A 15,710-nucleotide genomic window follows, 5' to 3' on the forward strand; every position below is an offset into this window, starting at 1 on the left:
GGTTAATTTGTTTAACTCAGTTTGCTCTCATTTGCTACATAAGCATCGTATTTGTGTGGGTTTGCACTTGTTTGTGCATTCCGCACTGCCAAGCAGTGGTGGGTACCATTGGCGGTTATAGACGCAAACACTTCTGCCTGCAAATTTTCCTTTAGCACTCTGCTGGTACTCCTTTGGTGAGTTCTCATAATTGTCCTTACTGACAGGTGGTACATTCAGCAAAGCTCCTGAGGTGCCAACACAGATCCTACCCACTAGCCCTTTGTATTTTTTGTCCACTTTTTTATTTTTATTTATTTATTTATTTAACATTTGTTGACCGGGAAAGTCCGACTAGGTTCCACAGATCCTGTTTTCAGCAGGGGCCCGGGGAGAAATGCTCCTGATGCATGTCTTTAGAACACTTCTCCTGTGCTCTACTTTACCTGGTCCTTTCTATCCTCTCCTTGTTTTCTGACCGCATCAACTTACCTAGCATTATGGAAGGACAATTTCCCACAGTTACTCCAGTCAGCCTGGTTGACATGGGCATCCTGAGGCAATGAAGCAAATGCCTCATGGGTTCCATATTATATGATCGAAGATGCATTCTTTCAAATGCGTCTTGATCGAACTTGAAAGCACGAAACAGCAAAATACTGAAATGGCATATAAGAAATCACATGGCTGCCTTTGTTATTTTGCCATTTTCATCACAGTAGTGCGATCTCAGAGTTGGTATATTTAAGTAGGGGGTGTGTGGGGGGTGTGGGGGCGAAGCCCTCCACTTTATGTGATGCTTTAAAGTTGTTGTTTTTTTTTCTTTTTTGGAAGAGTGATTTTTTTTCACTGGGAAAAAATTTGCTGTCCTTAGTGTTTGGGATTGTAAGCTTTCACTTACATGGGGTCGATAAATCAGCATTCACTTTTTTAAGCATTCGCTGATTTAATATAGACCCAACCCATGGACACTGACAACACACTGCTTCTAGTCCACCCAAATTCATTATGTGAGAGGTGCTTCTATATCAAGAACCTAGAATATGGGCTCTCTTGGGCTCTGATATGAAACAGGTTGTCAGCATGCATACCTCAAACCCTGCACCTACCAAACCAACAACACATAAACCTACATATGCAGAGGTCCTTACCAGAAGCTTGCCTAAACATCAGAGACCTCCCAAACACATACACAAGCACGATAAATATAATACATCCTCTGTAGAACATACCACACACACACTGGTGTCTCACTAGTCAACCCCCTAAGGCATAACACAAAAACAAACATCTTAGTCATAGGCAACTCAATTGTGAGACAAACATATGTCCCTCTCACCAGGTTAGCTAAGGAAAAAACTCACTGTCAGCTGTCTATCAGGTGCCAGGATCTACCACATCACACATGCAGTCAAGTCTCTCAACAACAGGCACTTGCATGACTCTGTCATAGTCCATGTCGGTGTGAATGATTTGAGATGTTCCTCACTGGACTATATGAAGAGACATGACTGAGCTCTTTGACTATGTGTCTCAGGCAGGTATGTCCCTAGCCTTAAGCAGCATTTTACCTTCACCTAGGATAATACCTCAAAACAAACAAAAAAAGATTGACTTTAACAATTAGCTTTGTTTCTGGTGCCATTCAAAGGGGATCCAGTATCTGTCAGCCTGGGATGACATGGTCAACAGACCTTGATGCTCTGCCAGATATGGTCTTCATCTCTCACCCCTCGGATTTCAGTTACTGGATAAGGCTCTTGCCACCCCCATAGTGCCTTTTCATAGGCTCACAGGTGGGTACTAGGCTACTGGCCAAAAGGCCTATGTGAGCCTAACTAACAAGTTTCCCTGACTTTCACCACCCAAGACAATGCCACAAGAACAAAATTCCTGACATAAAAATATCCTCTGAAAACAACCTCAAAGTTATGCTGCTAAACACTAGGAGTCTAAAGCAAAAACTGCACTCACTGGAAGCAGTCCTCACCTTGGAAGATGCTGACATTTGTGCAGTCACTGAGACCTGGTTTAAGGCAGCAGATAGCACCCTAGCTATACCAGGTTACATTTCCTTCCACATGTTCAGACCATAAAATGAAGGTGTGAGAACTAAAGGAGGTGGTGTGTCAGTATTCATTAAAGATAAAAACACCTCTAGATTGGTTAAACATCATGATTTATTTGAATTACTTCCAGTGAAACTGACTGTAGATAAGACCTCTGTTCAGGTCATTGACAGCTATAGGACCCCCTCCATGAATCAAGACATCCACTCAGCCTACTTGGATCTACTTGAGTCAATCAGTATACAACCAAACACCCTGGTTTTGGGTGACATTAATTACCCATCCATTGAGTGGGTAAATTATACTTGTTCTAACTCACTTGGCAAAGGTTCCTGGACTTCATTAACTCCAATGCCCTGGGCCAGCTGGTTGACACACCCACAAGGGACTCAAACATCCTGGATCTGGTACTCACCAACATGGAGGACCATTGCACCCCCCCCCCCCCGTGTGTGGCATTCCCTTGTGAGATATAACCACAAATCAGTCTCACTAGAAGTAACTATAACATAAGACACCCCCCTTAGCAACAACTAGACTAAAAAAAAACTTCTCCAAGGCCAATTACAACTGCTTACATGACACCATAAATAGCTTCATACCCGCTCCCCCACTGATGGAACAGACACCTATGCTTATTTATACACCTTTAATTGTATTGACTCTGTAGTACCTGATATAACCAAAGCAAGATATTCAAGGAAAAACAAACCTGTCTGGTGGACAACTGCTTGGTAGGCTATACAATAGGAGAAAGAAATTGCCATCTAAGAGTAGGAAGGAATGATCTCGAAACTGGAAGCACCCCTTGCTCAACTAAAACAAGCAAATTAAACTCTTAATGAAGCCCTCCAAAGCTAACTATGAATCCAAATTATCTTCCCTTAGGATAACCACAAGGTGTTCTTTAGTTGCAGCCATAACCTCAAAGGTAAGGCACCAATTTGAGCAGAACTCATAGTTAATAGCGCTACATATACAGAACCTGTGGATATAGCAAACGTGCTAGCTGACAGATTCAGTGAAAACGTCACTCCCCTGTCCCCATCACATATACCCAAAGCATCCCCAACACTTGTCCCCATGTAGTATCTCCAAAGAGGAGGTCTTAAATACCCTCTCCAAGGTCAAAAGCACAGCCTCTTTGGGACCAGACAACATCTCAGGCTATGTTTTACATGGGTTAAAACAGGAATTAGCATCACCATTGGGCATGCTTTTCAATCACAACCTAAGCACTGGCTTCATCCCAACAGAATGGAAAACAGCTACCGTCATCCCTTTGCACAAAGGGGGTGCATCTACAGACCCCGGAAACTATAGACCCATTAGCCTGACCAGCCTTAGCTGCAAGGCCATGAAACAAATCATCATGGACCTTATTAACAAACATATAGGAAATCTCCAAATACTCAACCCCACCCAGTGTGGCTTTATCAAGGGGAGATCATGCTTGTTAAACCTGGTGGACATCTTTGAGACAGTTACCAAAGCCATAGACAGGGGCAAATCTGTGCATATGGCTTACCTAGACTTAGCCAAGGCCTTTGACACAATCCCTCACTCAGGCATCATTGATAAACTCACCCATGTGGGTATCAATCCATATATTGTCAAATGGCTTGCAAACTGGCTCACTGATAGAACTCATACGGTTAAAATAGGGGACTCCACCTCTTCCAGTAAACCCATAACCAGTTACACAGGGATCAGTTCTGGGTCCCCTATTGTTCAGAATCTACTTCTCTGTAGTACAGGCTAAAACTAAAGGACTATGGCTGACAAAGTTTGCTGATGACTGCAAACTGGGACAGATCATTGAAACCCTTAGCAATGTTAACATCCTGCATGAAGGTCTTACACAGACTAATGACTGGTACCAAAGTCATGGTCTTAAACTTAATGCAAAAAAAATACATTATCATCCCCTTTGGCAAGGGTGTTGTTCATGCAGATTACCACATCAATAGCAATACCCTAAGCAGACAGTCAGTGGTGAGAGATCTGGGCACACAGATTGACACCAACCTTAACTTCGATCACCATGTCTCCACAGTGGTAAGAAGGGCATCTTATATTGGTCATCTCATAAGTAAAGGCATTTCATCCAGAAAAAAGAGAGGTTATAACCCCCCTGTACTCTTCCCTCATCAGGCCAGTAATAGAGTAGAATGGTCCCTTTAGCATGTTCCTTTCCAAACACTTGCAGCAATTGGAGACACCACAAAGGTTCCTTACAAAGAAAATCCAGGGTCTTCAAGATCTGCCTTATGTGGACAGACTGAAATTACTGTCACTTTACTCTGTGTCATACAGACTGCTCAGAGGTGACCTGTGCCTTGCATATAGAGCAATCTCTGATCCAGCTTTAATGGAAATGCTGCTCATTCACAAGTCAAATGGCACATGGGTCACTCACTCAAAGGACCTTAAACTGCTATGTGACATCAACAGAACTTGCTGGAGAGACAGATTTGTCTCACAAAGATTTCCTCACCTTTGGAACAAGCTTCCTATTCATGTTAAACAAAGCCCCTCATTGGCCCTATTTAAGCATAATTTGGACAACTGGAGTGGTAACTGGAATTCACCCTGGGGGTTCTACCCGTGTCCCTCTTGGACAGGGGAAATATGTGCTGATTTTAGTGTCTGCTTGAACCAGACACTTGGGAACTCTGGTTGAACTTGGCTAGGCTTGTAAAGGTACTGGGGCTGTTAGCCTAGTAACCTCCAGTGATCATGTGATCCTATGAAAAGAGTATTTTCTTCATGTATTTATCACTGGTTCACTCAATAAAAGCAATTACATGACTACCATTTAAACTCAGAGATCTTCTGCTGAAGTGCATATATGAAACATAAAAAAATTATAGCAGAAATGCCAAAATGGTATACACAAAAGAATAAAATTAGATCAATTGTTATTATGCACATGGGCTAGTCAGGGGATAAAAGCATCATTGTCCAAAGTGCAAACAAGAAAACAAAATAATAGGAATCAGGAAAATTAAAGAAGAAAAAGAAGCAACCCAGGGCAAAAATACTGCTCACTAGATTAAGAAACAAGGATATAATAACAGAAACAGCTGTTTTCATAGATTTGAACATGCTTATTTTAACTCCATCAGTATCTGGGCCTCTCTGACCAACTAATGTTAGCAACAGCACCACGTTGGAATGATGAATACTAGCTGGTCATATGAGTGAAAAGCAATAGTTTCTTTTTTATTACAGGTATGTATTTGGTCACTACATCTTTATTGCAAGCTTGACAAAAATCACCCAGTAAAAAACATGCTGACTGATGTAACTGTAAATGCTTAACAAGTAAAGAAGACAAGAAGGGCCGAAAATAAATGGCTAAGTTGTAGTCAAATGGATGGCTAACCCGTTTACGGGAAAAATAGAAACTGTTGGTAGAGGAGAAATATCTTATCTGGTTCTAATTTAAATACATAGTTAATTAACATGTTAAACAGAAGATAATACAGTTTTACTTGACATGTTTACTGCACTACTTCACAGATGAGTGAGTCCTATTACATAAACCAGAAAGTGTCTCAGGGTAATTAGTACTGGCAGTTAATGTCCTTTGCTTCAGTAAATCCTGATGGTCCTTAATTTTATTTAGTAATATGAGTAATGTTTTAGGTGAAGGTCAGCTTCCAGAATCTTCAGAATGTGTAATAATAAGATGCACAGAGGCATTTCTTCACATTAGGTGGGAGAAATACCCTCTCATATCTCTGAGCTGCAGGCAAGATGTTATGTCAACGGCTGAGTTTGTTTTAGGTACAATATGTCCCTTCCATGAACTCTGCCATTACAGCAAATTGTCAAGTAGTAATTTTTTGTAACCATCTGTAAGACAGTAGTCTGTAACTACCTAACAGTACAAAATGATAATTTTGCAAAATATGACAGTTTCAAACAGAAAACAGCATATCACTGAACTTCGTTTTCATTTATTTACTTTGTATTTACTCTTGCCCAAGTAAGTGGATTGATCTGCAGACCCATTTCAGCAATAAATTTAATCCAGGACAATAAAAATGCATAAATATGTTAACATATAATGCAACAGAAACTGTTTTCACTTTAGTCTAATATAGCTCAACACATCAAGCCCTGACAATCTCTTTTACTGCAAGTATTTTGTTGCCTTGGTCAAACACGTACTATACTTTACCTTGTTCATTGAAATGACAGTTATTAGCAAATTATCTTGTAATAGAAGATATCCTTCAGCAAACTCATGCATTATGACAGCAAGCAAAGTATCTGTAGAAAACATATTTTTTTCTTCAGTACTTAAATGGCAGCTGTAATAAGTATTTTATAAACTAAAAGATATAGATAAATTATTTTCACTTGAAAAAGTCACACCCCCTTCTTTGACTGCCAGTGTTTCAGTGGGTAGCACACTCACATTTGATGCTAGAAAAATCAGAAGACTGTGGGTTCTATCCCCACACTGGGTATTTAGATAGTGGCATTATAGTGCAGCATGGGAGGTGCAACACTCCTGCTGAACCTTCCTTTAGGTGACATGCTAAACAAGTGCCACATCTATGTAAGCTGGTGGTAACTCAAGTGAATATAAGAATCCCTGTTACAGTTACCAAAGGAAGGAGATATTCTCATTGTTACACTTATCAAAGGAAGGGGATGTTCTCAGTGTTACACTTATGAAAGGAAGGGGATGTTCTCAGTGTTACACTTATCAAAGAAATGGAATGATCTCAGTGTTACACTTATCAAAGGAAGGGGATGTTCTCAGTCTTACACCTATCAAAGGAGGGGTGTGTTCTCAGTGTTACACTTATCAAAGCAAGGGTATGTTCTCAATTTTACACTTATCAAAGAAAGTGGACATTCTCAGTGTCACTTATCAAGGTATGGGGATATTCTCATTGTCACTGCAATAATGGGGATAGTCTCATTGTCACTGCAATAATGGGGATAGTCTCATTGTCACTGCAATATTCTTAGTCAGTATATATACTGCCTTGTGTCTAATCTACACAGACCACTCCTAGTGGGAGTAGCTTTGTAAGCAAAAAGAAATAAAATGTTATCAAACAACAACAATTTGTACTATACATGAAAATAGACGAGTGAAAATATTCATTCATTAAAAATGTAACTTATTCACACACCCACACATATAAGTATCATGACTGCATTTCTGATTAAATAAGCCACTTTCATTTGCAGAATGGAAGAGAAGAAACGCAGCACAATTCCATCAAAGATTTTCTGTTTAAGAGATGAGGCAATATTGAAACTTCCATATGGATCTTGTGTATTGAATAATATATATTTATATATATATATATATATATATATATATATATATATATATATATATATATATATATATATTTATTTTTTTTTTTTTACCTTTCATAAACTTAAAATTAAGGCATATGGCTTTTTAATTTAGTATTTTGAATGTTACTGTCCTTGGGTGCTTAGCACAGCTTGGCCTAAAGGCCAGAACATTTCATCACGTCAGTAAGTAAAAATCATGATGGTAGCCCAGTTTACTGAAGGCCGCATTGGCATTCTTTTGACGTGTGCACTGTTTATAGAATGGAAATGGCACAAAATGGAGGGTAATCCTAACACAGTATACAGTGGATATAAAAAGTGTACACACCCCTGTTAAAATGCCAGGTTTTGTGATATAAAAAAATTAGACCACAATAAATCATTTCAAAACTTTTCCCACCTTTATTTTTTTTATATCACAAAAACCTGGCATTTTAACAGGGGTGTGTAAACATTTTATATCCACTGTATGCATACCTTTCTAAGTACAACTATTAACTGATGAAACCAGTCCTAGCCTTCTTTTTAACAGATGCAGGCATCTATCAACGAACATGCCAAGAGTACCTTAACCTGGACGGCATCCCCTACCCCCAGCAAAGTCACATGGTCAGTTGGTATTTATACATTCACTTATCTATGCCTTGCATCCCTTTAGGTAGGTCATTTTCGCCCAGAAGAAAGCTATTCCTGAAAAAATATATAGTACTCAATGGAAAATACAAGTATCTAAGAATTAAGCTACAAATTACTATTAAGAAAATGAGGAAAATTCAAGTAAGACTCAAAGCAAAAGAAAAAAGAAAGGAAATTTCACTACAGGCAATAATTTCCAGAATAAACGGATTTTACATCTACATGCATAATGCAACTTAAACATATAAACTGAAACATTGTGGAATCAGGTAGCAAATAAAGTGGGTATTTTATAATTAATATTTGTATGAAACTGCAATGAAGACATCTGGAAATTGTGAACATTCTGAAAAAAGTGTTATAAATGATTCAGTGTATCTAAAGGTATGCAATATAGGATACAACTTTAGATTTCAGACAATGACTGTTTGACCCACCTAGTCTAACTTAACTAATACTACTTTAGTTCTCAGTCAACCAAAACCCAAGAAGTTTCAGTAATTTGGTTAATTCCTTCTGGATAAAGTCTATAACTTGTAACAAATTGGGTGGGCCAATGAAAGTAAAATTATTTCTATTGTTTCAGTTTTACAGATCATCTGTTTTGAGATCTAGCCTTTGGACATTATGTTGGAAGGTTGTCATTTGTTTTGCACACATTGTAATCACATTGGACTTCCTGTGTGACAGTAATTCTTGTAGTTTTCTAGCTTGCCCATAAACTCTGTTAAGTCACTCTCATGTCAAGAGTTAGCTTCTTTTATTGTTTGCAGTGTCAGAGGACCCCTGATGAATCATTCCTATAAGTTTATCATAAGAGTCTAAAAACGTGATAGGATTTGATGTCATCTGTTCTGTCTCTGTTCTGAATAACTTTTCATCTACTATGAAATCATTCATTGGATGAAATTTTTGACTTAGTTCTTTCTAATTGTGATAATAGCAGTAAAAGTTGTAGGGCTTTTCAACCTTTGTCTGGAGCCTATGACCAAGAGAAAAACTTATATTAAGCCCTTAGCAAAGCAGAGCAGAGCTATGATCAGACCATGCTACCTGCATGCAGTCCTGAGCACACCCCCCTACACTGGCCTATTTCATTATTATAAGTGGGCTGCACCTCTTAAATTCATCACCATTTCAAATCCTTCTACTGATTGTTAACAGATTTCCAGTACCATTTCTCAGAACATATTTTTTCTGAATAAAGATTTAATAAAAATAAGTAAGCACTGTTAATAAATTATGTACTTATATATTAACAAATTATGAGTCAATTTATTATATCCTTTTCTCATTTGTCTCTCAACCCTCCCTCTCTCTTACTCTTATTTTAATTATGCATTACTTTACTTTTTCTTTTTTTCCTTTCTCTCCCATTTATGTACCTTTTACCACAGGTTCAGCAGTCCCAGAAGCAGCCCAGCCATGTTCCTCCTAGGTCAGAAAACATTCACCCTCTGCCCATCCTGGGACATCCTGAAAGGATCAGGATGGTGACAAAGGATACCCTGGCATGGTGCAGCCTGGCCAGCCTCACAGATCGAGAGCTTTGGGACTTGGTCGAAGATGTGTAGAGACAACTTCAACCCATGCAAGGTACTCTACAGCAGGTGCAAGACTCACTGCCCTTGTATGCTTCTACCACCAAACTGTCACAGGCCTCTACCTCCTCATCTTTGGAATCTTCCACTGTGCCATAATCAGGCAGTGGAAACACTTGAGGTCCTGTGGAATGAGGTGAGGTGTTTCTGGGAACAATTCACTTCACCTCCACCAAATCACTCTAAATACCCATGCCCATTTTTTGGTGAAATTAGTCAACACAGCCAAATCATCTAGATCTGTTTTTTTATGCTACTGAGTGGCTAGCCCTGACATGGCATGCAGTTTGTGATCCATTTCCTTCTATATAGAGGATATTGTGCACCACAGTTGATGCAGAAAGCAATTGCTCTATACAACTTTTCCCCTGCTAGGCATCATCTAGATTCTGTGCTGCTGTCCACAACTCCATTCTTGGGTGAGTTTAAGGTGAAAACACTAAGCATGTTTTTGGGATGGGGGGAAGAACCCCACAGAGACACAGGCAGAACATGCAAACTCCATGCAGACATTGGCCAGTAGTCAGGATCAAACCTTGTACCTTCTTCATGGGAAGTGAGGACCTTAACCATTATTTCAGCTGTTTCAAAACTCCTCTTCATCTCCCTCTCTCCTTCCCTAATCCTCTCTCCTACACTCTCTAATCTACTTTTTCCCCAATTTACCCTTTTATATAAAAACATTTGAAAAATGGGGGGTCTATCAACCGCTAAAAATAGAGAACCCCCTCCACTCCCACCTCCTCTAGCAAAACCCTATTGTTATGTTCCTTCTATTTGTCCCTCTTTATTATGTCTCCCACTTTTTAATCTTTCCTATCTTCCCCTTTCCAGTATTTCAAAGAACCAATCAGTGTGTCCATGTAAGGTCATCCCTATAGAAAATATATATAACTGCTTTCTGTTTTTAAAAAAATAATATAAACAGCTGCATTGTGTGCCTCTTGCCTTAAATATCGGTCAATACTTCTAACATGCTTGCATACATCCGTGTCTGTACATAATATCTGAATACTTCTGAAATTATATGAACATGTATGTTTCAATATAGTACTTCATACACACTTAAAGCATAACTTCAACAACTTTAAACATTTCATGAACATGTGCATTTCCTTGCAAAAGCTTTCACATTGCCATGGTCATCACAAATAACCTGTTCTTATTGTATTTGCATATAGGTGTATCCACAGTCTTTGCAGATAGTAGCAACAAACATGCGAACCTTGGAACTATGAATAACACCCAAAATGTTTATTTACATCCATATAAAAAGTGTGTTGAAACTGAGACCAATTAGTTGAATATTTTTTATAAACATTTTCTGTATATTTCATTATAAGCTTATATAGATAAAATGTACACTTCTTTTATATTTAAATTGTTAAACTGTAGTGTGTGTGTGTGTGTGTGTGTGTGTGTGTGTGTGTGTGTGTGTGTGTGTGTGTGTGTGTGTGCGTGTTTGTTTTATAACTATTGGCAAACTTAAGTGAGTTAAACAGTTTATTAATTCTACTGAAGTGTTTATGAGTTTATGAAAATACTAAACATATTAAAAGTTTACTTCAGTTAACCTTCATTGCACTTTGCATTTTTTTTTTGTTTTACCCTTGAAAGGACATGGAGTTAATATAGCGACACATCACAAATGGAGCAGTGTATTTAAATAGTTTGACATTCCAAATAATGTTTTGTGTTCTGATGTACACTCATAACATTGAAATTTGCCAAGGTCTACTTTTTATAATTGTATCTTAAACTGATGATGTCTTACTACCCCATGCAAATATGCATATCCTTCCATTATCATATTTTTGCTGCTTTGTGATAATTTGCATTTATATTTCTTAATAATTAATAAAAAAGAATAGAAACACAAACAGTGCACATCTGCACCATGATGCTTCAAGCTGCTGGTGTTAACGCAATCAACTGAAAGATATGACTGGAAATCCTTGGAAATTGCATTAAGTCTCACTAAGTACAGTGACAAAAACGTAACATGTTTATTTATTAGGAAGGCAGGTCTGAGTCAATATTCATACATTAAATACTAACTTTTCTCTACCTCCTGGTCTCAACATGGTGTTGATTGATTGCTAACTTATAACCCCCCATACTTTGGGGAAGAAACCTAATAACCTGCAGAAAACCCAGAAAGAAATGGGGAGAACATGCAAACCCAAAAAGACAGTGACCAGAGATCTGACTTACAGGTCAGCATTGTTCAGCCATGAGGTAGAGATGGCAAACGAGGTATAGCTGTCTTTCTACTGAATATGCAGAAAATAACTCATCTGGATTTCTGAAAATTGTTGTAATCTCAGTAATACTTATATTAAGTTAGCCAGATGGCACAATTCTTAAGATAAACCAGTGTAAACCAGATGAAGAAACACTAGGCATGAGTGTGGTAATTTACTGTCAGGAAGGTTATACATTTCTATCCCATATCTAATATTACAATAAGACCACAGTAGCTCTGCAGTATAGAAAGCAGAGAAAATGTAGCCATTGTGGTTTCTGAAATACATTTATGTAAAATAATGCTACATGTTTGTGTGTGTGTGTCTTTGTGTGTTTATTCACATATGTGTCTATGTGCATTGCAGTACTTCATCTGCAACTACAGTTCTGTTACTCCTGTGGTGCTAATAATATATTTAAGGAAGTATGTGCATTATACATAGGGAATTTAAAATGCTTAATTTCAAAGTATCAGGAATTCACAATGTATGATTTCTGCTCTACATTATAGTGCAAAATAACACAGATAAAATCTGAAGAATTTATTAATAAAATGCTTTTGTTTCAAGTCAACCCATGCAGTCTTTTAAGAGTAACTATGTACATCATCAACATGTTCGGTTTTGTTGCTATATTTTTCATGCATGGTACAGTTTTTCTTTTCCCCATATTGTATGGGTAATGCAGCTGGCAATCAGAAAATTCCTTCAAATGCTGTATTTTCCTATAGCTATCCAAGTAAATTACAAGAGATCTCAGGGAGATGTTTACTATTCGTGAGATTATCTGATGTGCTAAGCTACCGTAAAAGATGAATTAGTTCATTTGCTGCATAATTTGTTTATTTAAGAAGGATTGCAAAATATGGAGTTATGGAAGGAAGATTTCTGACTTTCTTCACCAATAAAAATCTGAACAGTATAACTGAAACCCTATTCACTATGTTTGCAGTTATACTTTCTGTTCTAACCCTTCTTCGCCATCAGTATTTGTTTTAAAAGAGTTGGACCAATTTGCATAGCTGCTTTCTGCAATTAAATCATTTCTCGATTTTAGCTGCTGATAAGTTCACAGTACCCTGTCATCATTTTTTTTTTGTTATTCATTTGTTTTGTTTGTTGGCTAATCCTAAGGGACCACTGAGGTATGACTTGAATATTTATTTGATTATTAATAGCTTATTCAATTTTGTGTCTGCTTCTCTTGTGTTATACAAGTAGAATTACAATCAGTACTACACAGAAGTTTTAAAACCAGGACACAGAAAATCATGTAAGCTAGTCACAAGCAGCCATATATTCAGGCACTCGTGTTGTTAGCAATATACTGTAAAATCATTTACATTTGTTTATCTAGAAGTAAGAGGAGTATGCAATTTTTAGCCATTTACAAAAGGTGTAAAATGTGTGTCTGTGTTTCTTTGCATTTATATGCAATTTACAGAAGGGTGACAATGAATGAAACTCCTCCTTTTGGATAGTTACTACTGAATAGTATGATAGTCATTGTGTAATACTTGCTACTAAAACTGCAAGAATCTGTCAAGTTCCAACCTTACCACAATAAGTGTTGAGGGAAAAAAAAAACAGAGAAACTAGTGCTTTTAAACTTCTTTGATGAGCTCAGTCACAATAATTTCCAAAAATCGTGAAACCCAAGTAGTATTCCAAAGCAACAAGTCTTTATTCGTTACAGACAAGTGATCCTCAATAACAAAAAATCAGACATATTTTAATGGCTTTGTATTAGTGTAGTACCTCACGGGATGCTCAGTAGCAAGTCCTGCCTAACCCCCACCCACTGTCCAACAATCGGTGACATCTGAGTAAACTTAAGTAATATTCATACCCATGGCAGCATGAATATTCATTGTCTATTCGTATTTTATCCTCTTCCTCAATGAAGTGTGATCTTGGAGTTAGTATACTTAATTAGCAGGGGATGTGGGGGGCACAGCCCCCTACATGGCCCCCTGCAAGAATAAAGGAAAAAATGAATTCCACTATAACTGCAAACACTCCCCACAAATTTAATATACCAACTCTGAGATTGAACTACATTGAGGAAATGGGTAAAGTACAAATAGGCAATGAATATTCATGCTGCATCTGCATGGATGTCAGTCATGCATGTCTCCTTAACAGCAGCATGCCCATTTCATCTGTCAATCACTGAGACCATGCCCACATATGGGCAGAACAGCCTGCGAGGTGCTATACTAATACAAAGCTTATTTCAACAATATTAAAATATCAGTTTTATATACTTAGAAGTAGGTCTGGAAGCTGCACATATTGTTTAACTTTAAACCAGCCTATTCATGGCAAACAATATAAACAGGGCTGTAAACGTGCATTTTAGAACAGCAAGTACCCACCCCACACACACTACTACTGATTAGATCAAACTAAATCCTAGTTGAGGAAAATACTACCTATCTATTTGCAACTTACATTCCAAGACCAGGAATTAAGAAAAGCATAACATATACATAAAAAGATATACATAAAAAGACTCAACTAAAATTGCTTTCAGCTAACTAATGGAATAAAACCTTCATCAGGTATGCGACAAGAACTAAAATCAAGAAAAAACACATAGATATCTAACCATAAACATAACCAAACTAAAACTCTATAAATATAAAAATACATCTGTCTCATAATATCTAGTAAATATCCATCTAGGTATATTTGTGTGCTTAAAAAACTAAGGTAACAGCTCAGAAAAAATGTCAGTGCTTTGCAAATATATGTCATGACAGTTTTCATGTGTACCGCCCCAAAAACATGTTTATACAGTGAAAACTAGTAGAAAAACCACACAAAAATACAGAAAACATTGGATAAAGTAAACTAGTAATGTATAAAAGTGTGCAGGTGTGTGCATGAGTGCTCACCAGTATTGGTAAATGTTGGACTTATACCAATACTACATGGTAATAACAGCATGAAAAAAATGCATTTTGAATTTACCATTAAAATCTCTGGTATGATGCAATAAATCCAGTCAAAGCAGAATTGAGGTTAAAGTAACTAAACATACATATTTATACACATTCTACACATCATTTTTTATTATTATTTAGTATATTTTAGTACATAAACATATTCCTCAAAAATTCCCCCAAAACATCTTTACATATTGTGTGGCAGCTTATGTAAATTCAACACACTCTTAATACAGTGATAGTAGTTAAGTCCTGGGGCCGGATTCACGAAGGCTTGCACGGAGTGTAAGAGTAGTGTAAGATGGCAGACAGGCAATATGTCTGCCGAGCGATTCAGCAATAGCCAGCAGGGACGTGCATGAGAGCTTCTAAAGCTACTCTTGCAATGAAAGTGTTATGGTATGCAAATTACCTCATTTGCTGCTGAAAGCTATGCAAATGAGGTAAATTTGCGATCCAGGAAACACTAACCTGTCCGTGTAAGTGTAGTGTTATTTGCAGAAATGTACTCCGTTGGTAACGGAGTACCATTCTGCAAATAGCTAAACGAAGCTATGACAGCTCCAAATAAAGGATGCATCTAGTTGAGGAGGCATGCCAATGGCCAAATATAAGGTCATTGGCATTTGCAAATGTTGTAAATCCTTAAAAGCCATTTTTTCTCCGATCGCCGATGTTTAAGCGTAGTGCAGCAGTGCGCAAACGTGCTGTGCTTTAAACAAAAATGAAAAAAGTAAAAGATAGCCACAAATGGGCATTTTCACTAAAAAGCTTGTTCTGCCATGCAGGTGAATGGCAGGCTGAAAACAACATGGCCACTGAGTAGTGGTTGCTAAGGGGGGGGGGAAGCTCAGTGCAAGAGATGTAACCAAGCATTAGTAGGCAATCCTATGC

This window comes from Protopterus annectens, chromosome 2.part0 (assembly GCF_019279795.1).
Source record: "Protopterus annectens isolate FY-2018-M chromosome 2.part0, PAN1.0, whole genome shotgun sequence".
Lineage (NCBI taxonomy): Eukaryota > Metazoa > Chordata > Ceratodontiformes > Protopteridae > Protopterus > Protopterus annectens.